Source organism: Lissotriton helveticus, chromosome 1_1 (genome assembly GCF_964261635.1).
Source record: "Lissotriton helveticus chromosome 1_1, aLisHel1.1, whole genome shotgun sequence".
NCBI lineage: Eukaryota > Metazoa > Chordata > Amphibia > Caudata > Salamandridae > Lissotriton > Lissotriton helveticus.
In genome coordinates, this window is record NC_136057.1 from 1,777,649,107 (window position 1) to 1,777,668,249 (window position 19,143).

The window sequence follows — 19,143 nt, forward strand, 5'->3', positions numbered from 1 at the left end:
CCTACAACATCAAAATCACATTACCAGGCTCGCTCCACTAGGTAGACCAGGAGCAACATGGCCGGTACTAGACAGCTATACACCACATCCTGACATTGAAAGAATGACAGATGTAGAACTATTATCTCCGCTAAAACAGTACAACCTGCTGTAAGAATTCCACAGCACACCCCTCATCAGGGGAACAAAAACAAAATAACACCACAGACCATTCAATCGGTCAAATCGAGGCAGTATTTCCTGATAGTACCCCTCATGAGAAACACAGGATTCTTACAATCTGTTTACCAATGGGGAACGCACCACACCTGGAGGACTGTGACACTTGGGGTACAGTCTTTGCTGCAATCTACACAAAAACACAGCGTGTTCCGTCCATGGTGGTAATACCAGACGCCCTGAAACAGATTCAAAATGAATATGGGACAGAACCTGCTTTAAATCTCGGTATGAAGTTGCTGAAGGATTTCAAACAGGTCTTAGCCATAATATTAGCTAATATTAAAGGTGATGCAGCATCCGTGGCAATCGCCAAAAACTAAAAGAACTTGATGTAACTGAGCAACCATATGAACTGGCGAGAATAATAGAAACTTCATTTGAAGAACTAGGATGAGGTAGTTTGGGTGGGAAACCAGTAAAGCCCGAACTAACGGAAAATCCTGAAAATGTTTTTATGAAAAACACTCTCACTACTCCTAAAAAGAAGTGGTAAAATACTAGACAGACACTTCCTAAGGAGAAGCGTTCTCAATCCAGAGGAAGGTCTCCTCAAAAGGAGCCCTTTGAAAAAAGGTATAACCTCAGAAACAGGGATAATTTGAAAAAACCTGACAGATATCAAGATACTGCTACACGTTCCTCTCGTACCTTTCAGACTTCCTCACAGAAATCGGAAAGAAAAGGACGATCAGAACAAAAGGAAGAACACGTGAAGTCCAAAGACGAGCAACACGTTCCAAAAAATAAGAAAACTCAATTCACCAAGAAGGTAGCAGGTGTAAAAATCAGACATGCCAAGGATCTTGAGGACACAACTCAAGAACGGGGAGTGGGCCCAGACAATGCTGGACAGCGCAGCAGAAGTTACCATAGCTCGCAAGATCCTGAAGGATCATCTGGAGACAGTGGACCTGAATGAAAACATTCAAGTTGAAACTGCCGATACCAGGGTTAGTGTACCACATAAGTTATATGAAGTAACACTCCGAGGGAGGGGGATATAACTAGAAAATTAGGAGCACTCTTTTGGGAAAAATTATCTAAGGGTTATGACATCCTTCTAGCTGAAAAAGACTGGCCACTTGAATTTGTCAGGGAGTGCCCACATGGCGAAGAGATCATTATGCCAGCCTTCTCAAATCATATTCCTATTCATAAAAAATACACCTATGCCAGAAAACGGGCTGTGGCCCAGGCTCCAGCATTATATAAAAATCATGTGGGATGGGATGAGGACTCTCCTCACCATAAGATCCAGTTAAAAAATCAACCTACTGCTCAGAGGCAGTATCCAGTTAAGCAAGAAGCTAAAAAACAGGCCAGGGAGATCTTAGATCAACTTGAATACCAAGAGGTGATTGAAACATGCACCTCTTCCATGAACAATCCTTTTTTTCCTGTCTCCAAACCAGACAATACATATCGTCTAGTTTTGGACTACAGACATTTAAATTCTTGTTGCAAAACCTTTGCAGTACAAAATGCACACAGTGCAGCACTGATGAATAACATCGTGCGCAAAAAATATAAAACGACATTTGATATTTCAAACAGTTTCTTCTGTCAAATATTGCACAGGAAAACAGGTACTTGACCGCTTTCTCAATAATGGGGACACAACTACACTTCTGTCATCTCCCCCAGGAATTCAAGAATAGTCCAGGGTTATTTTCAGCCAGAGTAACAGAGTTACTGCAAACATGTGATGATGAGGCATTATCTTATGTCGATGAAATCTATCTTTCAGATGATGACTTGGACAGGCACTTGACCAGGGTGAACACCATAATACTTGGATTCGCCTCTGAAGGGTACAAATTCAACTTTAAAAAAATCAAGAATTGCCCATCTCAGCATCCTATTTTTAGCATACGACCTTTCAAGTGAAGGCAAAAGCCTAGTAGCAAACTTTTTAGAAAAATGTGCGCTGCTCCAACCTCCAAAAACGCTGAAAAACTTACAGTCAATTCTAGGATTCCTGAATTTTGGAAGAACTTCCATTCTAAACTACGCAGAAAGGGTTAAACCTCTCTACCAACTAATCAAACCTGATTTCAGACCTACTAATTGGTCTCAAAAACACACAGAAATGTTGTGTTCAGTGCAAACAGACATATTAGCAACAACCCATTTACAGACACGCGTAAACGTACGCAACCTTGTAATCTGAATCATCCCAAGGAGATGCGGATTCATATACCTAATCTTTAATAAAGGTGAAAAGGTACCAATAGCTTATAAATCACACTTGTACACACAAGCTGAAATGAAATTCACTTCAACAGAAAAAATTCTGACAGCGGTTCAAACTGCAGTAGCAAAAGAGAGAGCTCTTGCACAGGGGAAACACATAAAGGTCATTACTCCTGTACCTGCCTTAGAGGCAGTGACAAAAGCAAGCATTCCGAATGCGAAAGCTTTACATCCAAGATGGATACAATGGGTTAACTCTCTTGCTGCAACAGTTGCTGAATATGTTTTTGACCCTGACTTGAAAACTCAAGAATTTCTACAATACGAACAAGAATGTCCTCTGTCCACTGAGATTCTGCCTCTAGAACATTACGGATGTATAATTTATACAGACGGATCAGCACAGCCCGCGATTGGGGGAAAACAAGCTTATAGTGCAGCGTGTGCAATTGTTAAAGGTCGCTGGCGCGATGGTAAATTCCGACCTATGGTAACAAAAACTCAATCTCTAGGAGATTGTACAGCTCAGCGAGCTGAACTACAGGCTTTCAAGATGGCGCTTGAAAATACCGATCGCGAATTCCCCACACTCAGTGTGCGATTTGTATTACTGCGTCCAGTCTTACAATGAATACTTGCAGAACTGGGATCAAAATGGTTGCAAAGATGCAAAAGGTGTCACAATCAAGCATAAGTTGCTTTGGGAACAAGTAGTTATATTACAGAAAGAACTACAAAAGACTCACGTGATTCATACACTGAGTCATCAGCGTGATGGCGTTCACGTTGAAGGGAATTCATTGGCTGATGAAGCTGCGAAGGCAGCTGTGCAAACGGCTTGCGTATCTGCAATCACTCGTTCAAAAACAAAAATAGACAGCAAAATAATTCAGGCTGTCACCGCTTCCAATCCAGACAGCGGCAAAACACTACCAAAATACTTTCTACTCAAGTACTCCTATATAACTGATGCAAATAATGTTCCTTTTGCTCGACTTCCTGGAGTGGGGGATAGAGTAATACCAAACATGGAACATAGATTAGGACTAATCTTAGCAGCACATGAAGGACTTGCTTCTGCACACGCAGGCGTTTCAGCCACAGTGTCATTATTAAAACAACAATACTGGGGCTGCGCATGAGGAAACAGACCTGAAACTATGTTTTGGAATGTGAAATCTGCCAGAAGATGAAAGTTTCAACAGTGAAACGCCAGGCGCAGACGCCCCTTCTAATTTCAGAGAAACCATTAGAATGTGTTTACCTGGACCACTGTGGTCCCTTACAAAGGGATGGTAACTATAAATATATCATGGTCGTGAGGGGCGGAGCTTGCCAGCGTCGATGGCGGACGCCTGAAAAGAGAGCTCCGCGCCATCACCCTGAATATCCGCAATTTATCCTGCCAACGCTGAGCCTTGGTGTCGCCGAAGGCGTGGTGAGACCCCAGAATCCGCCGGCAACAGAGAAGGCGATTTTCGCTGCTCTCTGGCCGCCTGAGAGGGAGGTGCGGGACGGTGAACATCCCGGCGTGCTGGGCCGCTGAGCCGCGAGCTTGCCCTGCGCTATCCCCGGCATGCGTCACCCGACGTGCGGCCAGACTGACGGCCTTCCGCTCAGAGGGTCCGGACCTCCGATACAGACCAGGGGGAATTGCGGACTTCTGGGGGTTCTATATACATGCCCGCTGGCACTCGCTAGCTTGCCTGCAAAACCCACAACTGCTACCACCACGTGGGGGAGGGTTGCGGGCCCTGACGCTGCTGCTCCCCGGCCCTCTCCTCACCTGGCGCTGCCGAAGAGTGAAACTGGCCCTGCCCCACAGCGACGGATCCTTCTGCTACTGGAGTCGGTAGTTCACGGGATCCGTCCGCTTGGCGCGAGGGATTGTGGGCACAGCAGCGAGACTCGTTGGGAAGGTGAGCCCGGTGCACCCTGATACTTACTTGGAGGATCCGGTTCATACGCCCACGCGTTGGGCGGCCCTGAAGTGCACTCTTCTGCCGGCTGCTATCCCCCCTCATAACCTGGACGGCTGGCGCGCTGCGGAGCTCGGGAGCAGCCATAAACTTGGGGGAGCGGGCTGCAAACTTTGAAACCGGTGGGGCATTCCTGGACTGGCCGAAGCTTATTCCTCCCTCACCCGACACGCCGACGGGGCTGTGAGAGGCCCGCCATTGGTGAGCGGCGGGGCCGCATTATGACAACCGGGGAGCACGCGCCTGCAACCGGCCTCATTAACGCCTGCAGATACCTGGAAGAGCCTGGCAGGTCCCGGAGTTGCCGGAGGCCTGCCCCCCCCCTCTCCGGGTGCTGTACTGCCGGGCTGTCTGCTGGCCCCCACTGTTCGATTATACAGCGGAGGAGCATGAGGAGGTGGCCTTGACCTACAGACACCTTGTGAGTACGCTGACAGGCGGAGCGAGGAGCTCTGAGGTGCGAGTGGGTTTGCTGCCCCCGGGCACCAGTTGTGGCCCCCCTTCTAACACAGCGTGCAACCTGGGGTCTCCTTAAGGTGCCGGCCCACACTCCCCCGTTTTTTGCCTGAGACTCGGAGCGGCGGCACTTGCCAGCTGGAGCGGAAGCCCTGTTGAAGAGCCGGTGGCGTCCGCCTGCATAGTACCCATAGTGGGTGAGAGCAACCATGTTGTTGGGAAGGTGGAGAGCCCTTGCTCATAACAGTGGAGAAACCAGGCGGGAGGCCAGCGGCAGGAAATCTGCATTGGGATAAGCTCCAGAGGGCTCACGAAGGGGAAATTCAGCATAACTGCTGTTCAGGGCACCATGGGCAAAGGAGACAAGACACAAACTAAGCTTCCTTTTGAGCAGCGCCGAGCGAAGGCCCCAGAGACATGAGAGTCTATGCCTACACAACAGGACAGGGGCCCGGAGGGCTCGTTCTACTCAGACATCAAGGATCTGCTGGTCACCATGGAGAAGGGCCTACAGGACAGTATGGCATCGATAGGTACGAAGATTGATGCCCTAACTTATCGCATGGACCGGATGTCCGAAAGAGTGGATAAGCACACAGAGAGATTGGACATGTCGGAGAGACGCCTGACCGAAGTGGAGGAGGCTCAAATGGAACTGGATAAAAATCGCAAACAGATTGGAAAGATCCTTCAGGTAATACAAGATAAGTCAGAGGATTTGGAAGCCCGCTCTCGGTGATCTAATATACGAATCACAGGTGTCTCGGAGACGACACAAACAGGGAAGATGGAGTTGTTTGTTGAGAAGTTGCTAACCACGCTACTGGGAGATGATGTCTTCTCGCCCATGTTCATAGTTGAGAGGGCACACCGCACGCTGGGCCCACGCCCGCGCCCGGGAGCTCCCCCGAGGCCAATCATTGCAAAACTTCTAAACTATAGAGACAGAGACACTGCGTTGCGATTTGCCAGAGAGAAGGGTAAGCTACAGTTTGAGGAGGCAGCAATCTCCATATACCCGGACTTCAAGGCAAAGGTGCAGGAGGAACGCCGACACTTTGCTCCATACAAACAGCAACTCCGTGACTTAGGGCTGGATTATGCTATGCTATACCCGGCGAAGCTACGCATCAACCGCCAGGGACATTCTCACTTTTTCACCGATTCAAACGACCTACAAAAGGCTCTAAAAATGTGGTCTAAGGAGCAAAGGAACAGCCCCAGAGGCCAGGCTGGAGAGCAGGAACTTGCTAGCGGCCTGGATGAGCAAGAATAAGAACACTGCACCATCGATGTGGCCTTGCCGTTTGAGGTGCTGAGACAGAACCTGGGCTTTGCTGGAGAGCTGAGCCCTTGCATTGCAGAGTTCCCTACACGCTAGGCTACAGGGAGCGGTAAAGTCCCTAGGATAATACGAGAGCTGAGAAGCCCCTCAAGCCTGGTGAGATCTTTCCAAGCTATCTTCTCCTTTATGCATGCAAGTGACTGACATTAGCGGACACTGAGATGGCTCACATTTCCCGGGTGTGCGAAGCTGCCACGCGTTGAGCCTGGGAGCGGGCTGAGGGGGGGATAGTTGCACTGTTGGTGGGGGATTGCTAGATATTGCACAGTGGCTCACAGCCTTTGGCTCGCGTGAAATGACACTGAAGTGGTGATGGCGCTAGGTGCTTTAATGGATCAAGACTTAGCATGCAATTGCTACCTGTACTATTACTGGCGACCTCTGCCCTAGCGCTGTACGCACTAACGGGTACCGCAAGGGACTATTTGGGTTGTTTGGGGGGAATAGGGGGGGAAAGTTTACTCATGCTAGGCCGTGTTGGGGTTGGTCTGCTGTGTGTGGGGGGGGGGAGAATTCATGGGAAATGGGAAGTGTTATTGTGTCGAAATTTCTGCACTGTGTCCCTTGCCACCATGGTCACAAATAGTACACTATACAATGGCCCACGTCCGCGATGCACTCTGCCCCATAGCTAGTCACACTGAATTGATTCCCCTCTGTCAACCTGGCTCCACTCACACTCTGCGCGCCATCTCACCATGACTGACGTAATGAGAGTACAGGAACCTGCGCAGTCTATCTCAGTTTGCGCCCTTACATGGAATGTCAGAGGGTTGAACGATTTCAGAAAGCTGAGGAAAGTACTGGGTTACCTAAAACGACATAATATAGACATAGCGCTGCTGCAGGAAACACACTTGCCACTCACAAGTAGGATGCTACACAGTAGAGGCCTGGAGGGGAACATTGCTGCGGCCGGGTTCACCACTCACGCTAGGGGGGTTATCACATGGGTCAATCCGGGCTCGAAAATCCAGATACAGACGCTCAGCGCTGACACAGAAGGCAGATACGTAATAGCGACTTGTAGGGGAGTGGGACTGGACTTACTAGTTGTCAATGCATACGGTCCCAATTATGACTCCCCTGAATTCTACGAAACACTAGCTGCTAAGATTGGCACATATAGCAATCCCCACATAATATAGGGAGGGGATTTTAATTTGACACTCAACCCAGACATGAACAGGTCTACAGGCCCACCTCGCAGGCCATCGGCGGTGGCGCAGATGCTGATAGCTAGACTACTTGTGTTAGGCATGGATGATGTATGGAGAAGCAGAAATGCGGATACACACATTACTCGGCTTACCATGAAGTGCACACTAGAATCGATTACTGGTTTGCCACCTCGGGGATTACCCGCAGTATTAAACACTGTAAAGTCCTACCGCGTACGCTGTCAGACCATTCCCCCTTACTGCTGGTAATAGAGGCCCCTGTCAGGAAAATTACCCCTTTTACATGGCGCTTTCCACCTTACGCGCTACTAGACTCGTTTTTTCGAGTCGATTGAAATATTTTTTGAAAAGAATGTTGGATCTGTGGAGGACTTTCAGACTGTGTGGGAGGCATTTAAAGTCTACATACGAGGCATTGCGATGTCTAAACAATCCAGTGTCCTGAAAGCGATAAGGCGCAAGCTGGCCAAGCTAGAAAATCAGCTGCAAGCCCTTGAGGAGCAACAGCGGATTCGACCGGACAAAGCCACGGAGGAGGGAATCAAACGCCTCCCACTGGAGTATTATGATGAAGCGGACAGGGAGGTGAAACATTTGGGCAAATATGCCACGGCCCGCACATACGGAGAGGGGGAAAGGCCTGGATCAGTACTGGCTAACATCCTTAAAGGCAGTAGGGGGAAGCCGCTGATCTCGGAACCGAAAGATGCAGATGGTTACAGAGCCACGGATGAGGAAGATATAGCTTCCATCTTTAGAGATATATATATATTTTTTTTTTTTAAAGAACCTTTATTGTTATATTACGGAAATACAAACATGGGCCTACAACCAGTCCGGCCGGCCGCTATTCAAATCGATTAAAAAAATAATGTAGTATAAAAACATACAGCGGTCCAGAGTTCAAGAGCTGAGTAGCATCCAGGAAATATCATATAATTAAAGTACCATGCGATATTAAGGATCTGAGACGGTTCATTTTGTAATAACGAAAAATAAAAAGAAAATCAATGTCGCATAATCACACACACCCCTAATACAGCTAACTAAAGCAAAAGAGTTTACGCCAGTGATGTACATAGATGAAAAAGATGGGGGAGGGGGTATATGAGTCAGGATAGATGCAATAAACACCAAGCAATCCTGACGAACTAGCCCCACCCCTCAAGGCGAAACACAATATGGGAGACATGGAAGACGACGACATCGAAAAAGGAAAAGGGCAAATGGCCATAGAAACAAAGATAGAACAAAATAACAAACCCATCCCCCAACCCTCAACCCTGCACCCCTGCAAAAGGCTACGGCCTACCCCCCCAGCAGCGTGCCTGTCGCCCTAAATAAGAGACCCGAAATACAGAGAAGAAAAAGAGAAAAAATACAGGAGAAGGGCCCTCGATCTGGTCATCCGGCCCCTCCCACCTCCGCGTGCAAAAATCGTATAAACAGTAATGGTAAAAGAAGTACAGGTAGCAGCAATCACGTATAACGCAATCAATGACAACCCCGCTAAGCGCCCCTCAAATCACCATCAACCAGCCATGAGTCCCTCCATGTTCCAATCAAATTCACCCCTGGCCTCGTTTGGCAATAGTACCAACGTTGAACCATCCCTCAAACGGGATACAAAGTAGCACAAAGGGACCGATTACACCGGGAGGATCAGGCAGTGTCGCCGCTCCATAGGACCCCAGCCACCGAAATTTCGCCGATAATGCATGGCGGAAAGTCTGATCGGAACAATGTCAACACCGCCAACAGTCTCGAGTCCGAACACAGTCCCGCATGACACGGAAAGGGAAACACACGATGCGGGAAGCTCCAAAACCCCGACGGGGCCGTCCAAGCCGTGTATCGATGTTGTTCCTCCACTTACGATCAGGGAAAGGCCCCGGTGAGACAATCAGATGCGCCACAGATGCATCCACAGTAAGCTCATGAACCAAATCTATCCACGTCTCTAAGAATGTAGACTCATCCGGGGAATACGTCGATGAAGCAGAGGCAGACACATCGGCGCCTCCTTGAGAGCGATCCGTGTCGTTACAATATGGCGGGACAACAATGGCGGCCATCCTTTGTCCCAAATCTCGGGCCTCCCGGATCAGGGCTGTCTGCAGGGTTGTTAGTGCAGCCAGTATATGTTTGGGCGTGGGCGGTTTCTCACATAGCCAGACCCCGGGATTCTCTTGTGCACCGGTTTCTCTGCCCGGGTGAGGGGTGCACGGGAAAGTATCATCTGCCATTTCAGCCGTCACGTTCTCTTTCCCCTCCACCGCACCTCAGGAGCGGGTCCGACCCCCGGGATCAGCAGGATTCACAGTGGGATCTCAATAGTCAGGGCAGGCAGCAGAAAGGAGAGTCACCGAAAGGCTAAACAAGCTCCCTGCTGCCCGGGAGTCACCCACCGGTTCCCAGGGAGGGCTGTTAACATAACCGGGTATCACACCGAAGGGGAACTGGGCATCATGGACTCTCTCCGTCCCAGCTATTTCGCACCTCTTGCAGGGCAACCCACTATTGGGGGTGGGTTGGTATCATCTCTTCCGGCTCGCAGATCTCAGGTTCTCTCCGACCGGCTTCCCATCGCAACCAGAGGCCGCTGGTGTTGCAATCACGGCCGGACACTCCCCTCACTCGAGATCCCGGCCTCAGCACCTCGAAGGCCACCAAAGAGACGGAGACAGTTCTTCGGGTCTACTGCGCGGTGGAGCCTCAAAAGCAGATGGTAAGTGAATGCTTCCCTTCACCTACTTAAATTAGCAAATACTGCTCAGGTTTAACGCCAGGATATATGTGCGGGGCGGGAGGGCTCACGGAGCCAAGCGGTTATGCAGCCATCCCGATCGCCATCTTGGCTCCTCCTCCCCATCTTTAGAGATTATTACTCGGAGTTATACTCCTCGAAGAGCGGGGACCTGTCGACTGAAATCCTAGACTACTTGGAGCATATAAAGCTCCCGTTCCTCTCTAACTCTAAAAGGGAATTCCTCATGTATCCTATACAACAGGACGAAATTAGAGACGCCCTGGCCTCGATGCGAACGGGCAGCGCCCCTGGTATGGATGGCCTGACAGTCGAATTTTACAAAACATTTCAGGAACAGCTACTGCCACATATCACCACTATGAGTTAGATTTGTATCCAGGGAAGCATGCCTCGCTCCATGAGAGAGGCAATGATAGTCACCATTCTTAAGCCGGGCAAGACGCACGACGAGTGCGGATCATACCGACCGCTGTCGCTGCTAAACGTAGATACTAAGCTATATGCTAAAATACTAGCGACCAGATTAGCTCTACTGGTCCCGGGATTAGTGGCCCCAGAACAAGCAGGGTTCATACCCAGCAGGAACTTGACGTACAATATTAGGATGGTACTAGGAACTATTCAACATGGTAAGCAGGACGTATCGGCCGTGGCTGTTTTCCTCAACATGGAAAAGGCGTTTGACTCGGTGGAATGGCCGTTTCTGCTCCAGGTATTACGACGGATGGGACTTGGGGAGCCCTTCCTGCAAATGGTGGGCGCCCTTTATGAAGGACCCTCGGCTAGAAGGCGAGTTGGCAACGCGATCTCAAAACCCCTCCGCATTGGCAGGGGAACTTGACAGGGGTGCCCCCATCCCCCTTGTTATATGCACTAGCGGCAGAGCCTTTGGCTTGCGCGCTGAGAGAATACCACGGTCACGAGGGCATACGTTTCCGGACCTACAAAATAGTAGTGTCCATGTACGCAGATGACACGCTGTTGTATGCGCACGACCCTGCGACGACTCTTCCCCCGCTTCTGAGAGAGGTTGTACGCTTTGGTGCGCTTTCTGGCCTTAAAGTCAACTGGCAAAATCTGTTGTGCTACCGCTGACGCCTGTGACTAGACAGGTGGAGACGGAGTACCCTCTACAGTGGTCTGAAGATCCGATTAGATACCTGGGGATACGAATCCACACGGACCCGGACCTGCTCATAAGCCAAAACTACGGTAGGGCGGTCAGCAAGTTGGAAGATGATATAGCGCTCTGGAGTAAATTGCCTCTCACTCTAATGGGCCGCATAGCCATTATGAAGATGGTGGTACTACCGCGGTTCTTGTTCCTATTTAATGCTCTCCCAATAGTGCTATCTAGGACCTTTTTTCAGCGGCTAACGAGTCTCATGATTAGCTTAGCATGGGCGGGAAAGCAGCCGAGAGTCAAGTGGTCAACACTTACTTTGCCTTACAATATGGGAGGCCTGGCGGCCCCAGACCTTGAACTTTATTACAGAGCAGCTCAAGCGTCGAACCTTCACACCTGGATCCATGGAGACAGGATGATCCCGCATGTCCGCATGGAGCGCCTATTCGTGCACCCGCAGCCTCTTCCGGCCACGATTTGCATGCCGCTGGATCATAGAACAGGAGTGTTGGACTCCATTACTGCTACCAACCATGCATGGCACTCACTCCTGCAACGGCAGGGTGGAGCGCTACTATACTCGCCAGAGAAGCCGCTGGAGTGGATGCTTTGGCTCCCACCTATGGCTGAGAAGGGTGTCACCAGAGAACTAGCGAAACTAGGTCTCCGCAGAGCGGGCGATCTTTTTCAGGATGGCGTGGCCAAAACCTGGGATCAGGTGCGAGGTGATTGCTGTGAGATCCCTATGCTGCAACACTTCCAATTCCACAGGACGCGGAGTGCGCTTTCGGAGCTGCTCGGTCTGGACATGGCAGAGCCCCCAGACGTCCTTGAACTGTCATACATCATCAAGAACAAGGAGCCTCGGAAGCTCCTCACAAATCTATATAGGGTGGCTAGGTCGCAAGGAGAGCACCAGCTTATGAAAGCGAGACTGGCATGGCAAAGAGACCTGGAGACCATGTTAGATGACGCGACATGGCGGTACTGCTGTGACAGCACGACTCGGATATCGCTTAATGGAAAGCACAGGCTGATTCACTTTACGTTCCTACAGAGGGTGTATTACACCCCGGAGAGGCTCCATAGATACGGTCTGCGGCAAACGGCACAATGCAAACGCTGCCACGCTGCTGACGCTGACTTCCTGCACTTGGCTTGGAACTGCCCAGGAATCCAGTCGTTCTGGTGCGATGTCTTTTCGGAAATGAGCAAAATCCAGGAAGTAGACATGACCCCGGACCCGGGCTTGGCGCTCATTGGTAATTCCAAGCGGCTTCCGGTCGCGCTTCCCAGACTCACGGATATGGGGATGTTAATGGCTAGGAGAGTAGTGGCTCACTGTTGGATGAGAGGACCGCTCCCAACCAGAACTAGGTGGGCGCAAGACATGTTGTACTGTAGTACACAAGCGGCGCACTATAGTGAGCTGCTGCCCTCCAAAAGCCGCCCTAAAAATTTTTGGGCACTGTACCAAACTTACCTCAATGGGAGGCTGCGGGAGGATTTTTACAGCCCGGTAAGGGAGACCCCAGGTTGAAAGGCAAACAATGATTCGAAACCTGACTTCGGCTAGTGAGAAGAGAGAGATGTGCACATGTCCCAGAGAGTGTGACGTGGAGCGTGATGGGGACTCGGAGTGAAGTGGGAAACGACTGGAGGGGTGGGTGGCACTGTAAAATACACAGCTCACACCCAGTTTAGCTGGGACACAACACTCGGGACAGACATTCTGGACGGACTAACTCAGAGGGGGCGCAGACACTGCTCAGGGACACACTGGGGGTAGGTGCAATCGTGGAACTGGACTAGGCACTACATTGACGGACACGACTGTGCAACACATGATGACCGCAAGGGGGAGGGGTGGGGGGAATAGGGCCATTGACCAAGTTGGGAGTTGGTATTTGTTTAGTTAGGGCACAAACATACATGTCTTGAATATTGGCTGTGGAGAAATAGGGGGGGAGTAGGGACGATCTGGTGGTTAAAATGAAGACAATGCGCATGACAACTGCACCCTGCTCCGTTGGAGGTGATAACTGCAAACTTGTCAATTGCTACTAGGAATGCGCCGCCGGACCCCCGGGTTGTCGGCTGATGGGCCGTGGACGAATATGTTTATTGTTTACTTGACATAGCTATAACGCGGCCGGCCCATGAGGTTGTAGGCCTGAAGCTGTGTGTTTGAAGTTCGTGTCAATAAAATAATTAAAAAAAATATATATATATATCATGGTCGCAGTGGATTCATGCTCGATTCATTTGGATGTGGCCTCAGCGCTCGGCTGACACCCGAACTGTTATAAAAGATTTGCGAGTCTTTATCGGCACATACGCAATCGGCACGCTACATTCTGACCAGGGTCCTGCGTATAGCTCCAAAGCTTACAAAGAGGCCATGGCCAGCTTGGGTGTTGCATTGCGGTACTCAAGTTCATTCCATCCTGAGGGAAATTTGGTTGTGGAAAAAAAAAACGTAACATAAAGCAATCTATAACAGCTAGGGTATTAGACTCGGGTGGTTCAAACATCTAATAAGTGTCCAACGTAGTCTTAACAATCTGCAAAGAAATTCACTGGGTGGAATCACTCCATATGAAATCCTTTTTGGTATTAGAATGATTGTCGAAGACCCCGATCGTCCTACTTCAGTGGTAGAGCAAAAACCTTTTGATATCAAAGACCGTTTGGCTGTTTTGCAGGACTTAAATCAAACAAGAAGAAGTCTAAGCAACACATTACAGAAGCCAACGACCACTGAAGAAAGACCACCTGTCCCAGCGAGACCTGTCTGGATTCCAAAGATTGGGGATCTAGTCAAAGACAAAATAGCCGATAAGAAGGAATTTGGGCCTTCTTACAGAAAACTAGTACTTGTGCTAGCAATCCACGGATCAAGAACAGTGTTACTGCCGCCCCTTGCTGGAAGAAAGGAGAACCAGTTCGTATCAATTGACCTGGTAAAACCACACCATGTGGCCGATAATAAGTAGCAGGCCCAGTGGACTCCAAAGGTGTAGCAGAAGAACAAATCTTGCTGCTATCCAAGAGGTTCAAACTGAAAGACTCATCACCTTTGAAGAATCTGCAGTAAGAAAAGAAGGACTATGCAACAAAGCCATGAAACTTCTGCCTCTTGAAACTTAAATAACAGTTCGTCAAGAAACTCCCGTCTACAATGATGTAGCATCTGACTATACTAATATGTGAAGGGACCAAACATCTCTAGCGATTTCAACTAATCCGGATGCAATACCAACAATTTACAGAACGGCATCCGGCTATTTCATCAATTTTGATACTTTTTCGGAGGATCCCAGTGAGCCTGATATAACGCCAGCAAATAAAACTTTCAAGGAACAAGTAACAGAACTCTTTCAACAACTTCATATCTGGTTTCACCATGGGTTGAATTTTGGATTGTGTTAGGTGTACTATTTCTCCTACTTTGGCTCATTCTTGTTTTAAGTTTGGGAAAGCTGATAGATGGAAAATATAGTAAAATGGACACAGCAAGGGGGCGTGGCCAAGTGGGCTTCGATGGCGGACTTGTCCCGCTGAGGCTTCGGGATCGGGCGTACTTATTGCCCATTACTAGGCGTCGCCAAGGCCAACGAGGACACCAATCGGGTGTCGGAAAGTGCACATAGCAAGGGGCTGCCGGAAATCTGTGCCGGGACGTGCTCCTAACGCCGAAACCGAGGAGGAGTGACAATTCAGCCTACAGGCTCCTGGCGGTGAAATGGCGCCCAGATAGACTGTCGGATGCGTCCTCGGAGAGCATAGCCCCAGATCGCACACCAGAAACGGCATCGGGACACACTAGCAAGGACACAGCAGGCGAGTGGGGAATTTGACACTGTGGCAGCCCACCGGAAACCCTGTGGAGAACTAGCGAAGGCAGGAGGTGGCAGCGGCGATCGATGGCGGCCGCCATTTTGGGCGTCACGGTCCCGCGCCTTCGCCTCAGTCCCATAGCCGTATTGAGGGCAGTTGCACTACTTCGCATTAACTGGCAGCGATTTTGGGAACTGGGGGGATGGCTCATTACCCCTCCCCTTGCAACTTAAGGATCAACGTACCAGACCTCGGTCTGCAGAGGGCACCTGACCTCAAGATGGCACCTTTCAGCAATTGAAGCTGACAGTTTCTGGAGCGCCTGGAAGCCCCTCAGTGACCACTGCGCCAGCAAAAGAGAGGTGAGCAGCGGACGACATACCACCAAGGGCACTCCTTAAGGAACTTCTCCCTTTAGTCATGAAAATCAGACAATCCTGCAGGGGAGGCTGCCTGACCCTAAGATGGTGGCCCAGTAATTCAGAATCTGCCAATTTAGATCTCTGCGCCACGGCCCTGGAGGGATGCATGACTAGCCCACTAACCACCTGGGGGTCTCCGTAAAGTCTACCTCCCCGGGGCGGCTCACATATTGCATAGCATCATCCTGAACAGCACCCGCCTCTTCCTGCAGCGACAAAGTGATGCACTCAACGCGGAGGAGACCGGAGCAAAGACCCTCCCTGCACCCCCAGATGCCAACTGCAAGGCTACACGATCCCTCCTCTGTCAGGTGGGTGCCATCCCTCCAGCAGGTCCACACTGCTCAACATACACACAGCAAACGCCGCACCACGCAACATCGCCTCAGCCTTAATAATAATGGGGAAGCCGAGAGCGACGCAGCAGATCACGGTCCCCGAGACCGCCCCAGAGAACATGCCGAAGAACCCGACCTGGGCCCCAACCACAGCACCTCCCCCCAACCTGTCCATCTCGGACAAACTGGACAAGGTACTATCTGCCATCGAACTCTCCAGGCTGTCCATGGAAGAGCGACTCGGTGCCCTTGCGACAGACGTCAACCTAATACGAGATGACCACCGCAAATTGGCGGACAAAGTTCGGGAAGACGAGAAGATACTGGCCGGCCTGCAACCCACAATCAAGGCACAACAGAAGACACTGCAAGATGTCCTAAGCCGGCTATCCACTGTGGAGGAGCGCGCAAATGATTTAGAGGGACGCTTGAGGCGCTGCGACATTCGCGTTTTGGGCCTCTCTGAAGGTATTGAAGGCGCAAACCCTCTGGAGTATCTAGAAGCATGGGTGAAATCCTTCACCACTGCATCGGACCGAACAGCATTCTTTTACATTGAGCGTGCCCACAGAGTTCCAGCCCGTAGACCACCACCGGGGGCAGCGCCCAGACTGATGCTGGCGAAGTTCTTACATTTTCGAGACAGGGACGCGGTACTCCGAGCAGCCAGACAAGCGGCCCCCCTACGGGTGGAAAATAAACAAATAATGATTTTCCCTGACTACGTACGAATGGTGCAGAAACAGAGGTCCTCCTTTCTGGAGGTCAAACGTCAGTTACGAGCGAACAATATTCAATACTCTTTACTCTTCCCAGCTCGCCTCAAGGTCCTTTTTAATGGCTCCGCCATCTTTTTCGCAAACGCAGAGGAAGCGCATAAATGGGCGGATCAACACTGCACACAACCACCCAAAGCTGAGACAACTCGAGGCTCACCCTTCAAAGCGCCGCACACCAAAAGACGCACCCCGAAGCAACAGTGTGGCGAATCGCGCAAAACTGTTGGCACCCAAGACTCTCCGGATCTGGAACAGATCATGAAGGAAAGACAGGAAGTTCTACAGGCGGTGATTGACCTGCAGGCCTCCCCCAGCGCAGGGGACATCGATCGATCCCCACACATTTTTTCATCGGAAGGAGAGGACAACAGCGATGCAACACTATCCGGGACGGACTCGGTCACACCACCCCTGGTCACCCCCCTGACAGCAGATGCCATACTGGATGGACAATTGTCTACCACCTCACCCTGAGGTGACCTGGTAAAGACCACTGTCAGAACCCACTCCACTTACGCACACCCGGTGACTGCGTACTGCATCGACATGACCTGACACATCTCAGGCGACGCACTATGATCCTGCTATAGCCTGATCACAGTTACGCCTCCCACACATGCACTGCCACCCCATTGCATTTTGTAGTACTTCTCCCAAGTTTCCCGTGGGAGCCAGTTTGGACGGATCCTCACCAACGATGGGTCCTCAGTATTGGGACAGTTTCTCGACCCCACTGTTTATTACACCAGTTCAGAAATTTCATGTCCCTTCCTGGATCTTCACACCACAGGGTACATACAATACAAAGCACGCATAGGCGACATTGTATCCCACATGGGTGCATCATGCTACTGGGGGATCACTGACCTACCCTCTACATCAGCGTGCGGAAACAACCACACATGGCCATGACAACACAGAGCACAGATATTAGCATCCTCACACTTAACGCCAGAAGTCTACACACGCCGAGCAAACGTTATGCGGTTTACTCATATACAAAATGCCAGGACGCGTGGATCGTGTTTCTGCAGGAGACACACCACACAGCGATGGAGATAGGCAAACTACAGGCCAAATGGCGCGGAACAATATGTGCCACGTCATAGTCTACATTTGCCCATGGGGCACTGATTTGGGTTCGCCCATGGACCCCATTCCAAGAACTCAGACGGGTGGTGGACAAGGAGGGTAGGTACGCCCTGTTAGAGTGACTCCTGGAAGGGCAGGCAGTCTTACTGGGAAGCATGTATGCCCCGAATGTTGAGCAGGATACATTTTGGGACCGCCTTACGAACGTCCTTGCCCAATTCCCCCCTATACCATGGCTACTGGGGGGAGATTACAATTGTATACTAGATCCCAACTTGGACCGATCCTACCCCCCCTTGCTCACTCGCCCACACTTAGGCAAATTGAACGGTTTAAGACATGGGTCACACGATGGGCACTCACAGACGCATCAAGAATGCAGCACCCAGAGGCACGACTGTACTAGTTCCACTCTATCCCACACAACCTGAGGGTCTGTTTAGATAGATTCTTATGCTCGACGGCACTATTCCCCAAAATACACCACTCAGACTACATGGGTAGGATCGCCTCTGACCATGATGCCCATGTCCTGAGACTTCACTGGAGACCGCCACATCCCCCCGTCCCCACATGGCGCTTACCACGGGACTGTTTAATGGATCACACCTTCACACACGAACAGGGGCTAAGTATTTAAGACTGTTTCATCCACAATGCAGGGACAGCGTCTTGTATGTTAGTAGAGGGGGAAACGTTCAAAGTGGTAGCCCGAGGAGAATGCATTAAACAAAGAACTGGGGTAAAACGGACCCTAGAACAAGCTCTCACCCGGGCCGAATCACAATTAGCCAAGGCTACTAAACGAGCAGATGTCTCCGAAGAAACGGCGACACTGGTGGCTAATGGCAAGACAGAGTACCAAACTGCCCGTGTGGATCTTCGGCAACATAACTTTCGAAATTACGCTACCCGGATGCATAAGGAACGAGATAAAGCTGGCATGGTTAGCCAAAAGCGACACTGACGTAAGGCCCATAACAGAGATAATAAACCCCCTCGGAAATCTTGTACGGTCTCAGGATGAGATCCTCTTAGAGTTCCACCAATACTACTCTGCAGTTTACCATAACTTGGTACCGGTTGAGCAGGGCATGATCGACCAATTTCTAGATCCCCTCACGATCCCCAAAATTGCAGAGGCAGACAGGACAACATTAGATGCAAAGATACAATCTACTGACATCACTCACGCCCTTCACAACCTAGCCCGCAACAAGGCTCCGGGACCAGATGGATTCCCCCTAGAATATTATACCACCTTCTCCACTTTACTGGTCCCCCGCTTGGTGTCGATGCTCGCGGTCGCATTAGAAATGGGAGAATTACCGAGATCCCTTCGGGAGGCTATAATATTGACTTTCCTGAAACCAAACCGCAATCCTCAGCAAATGGCTTCC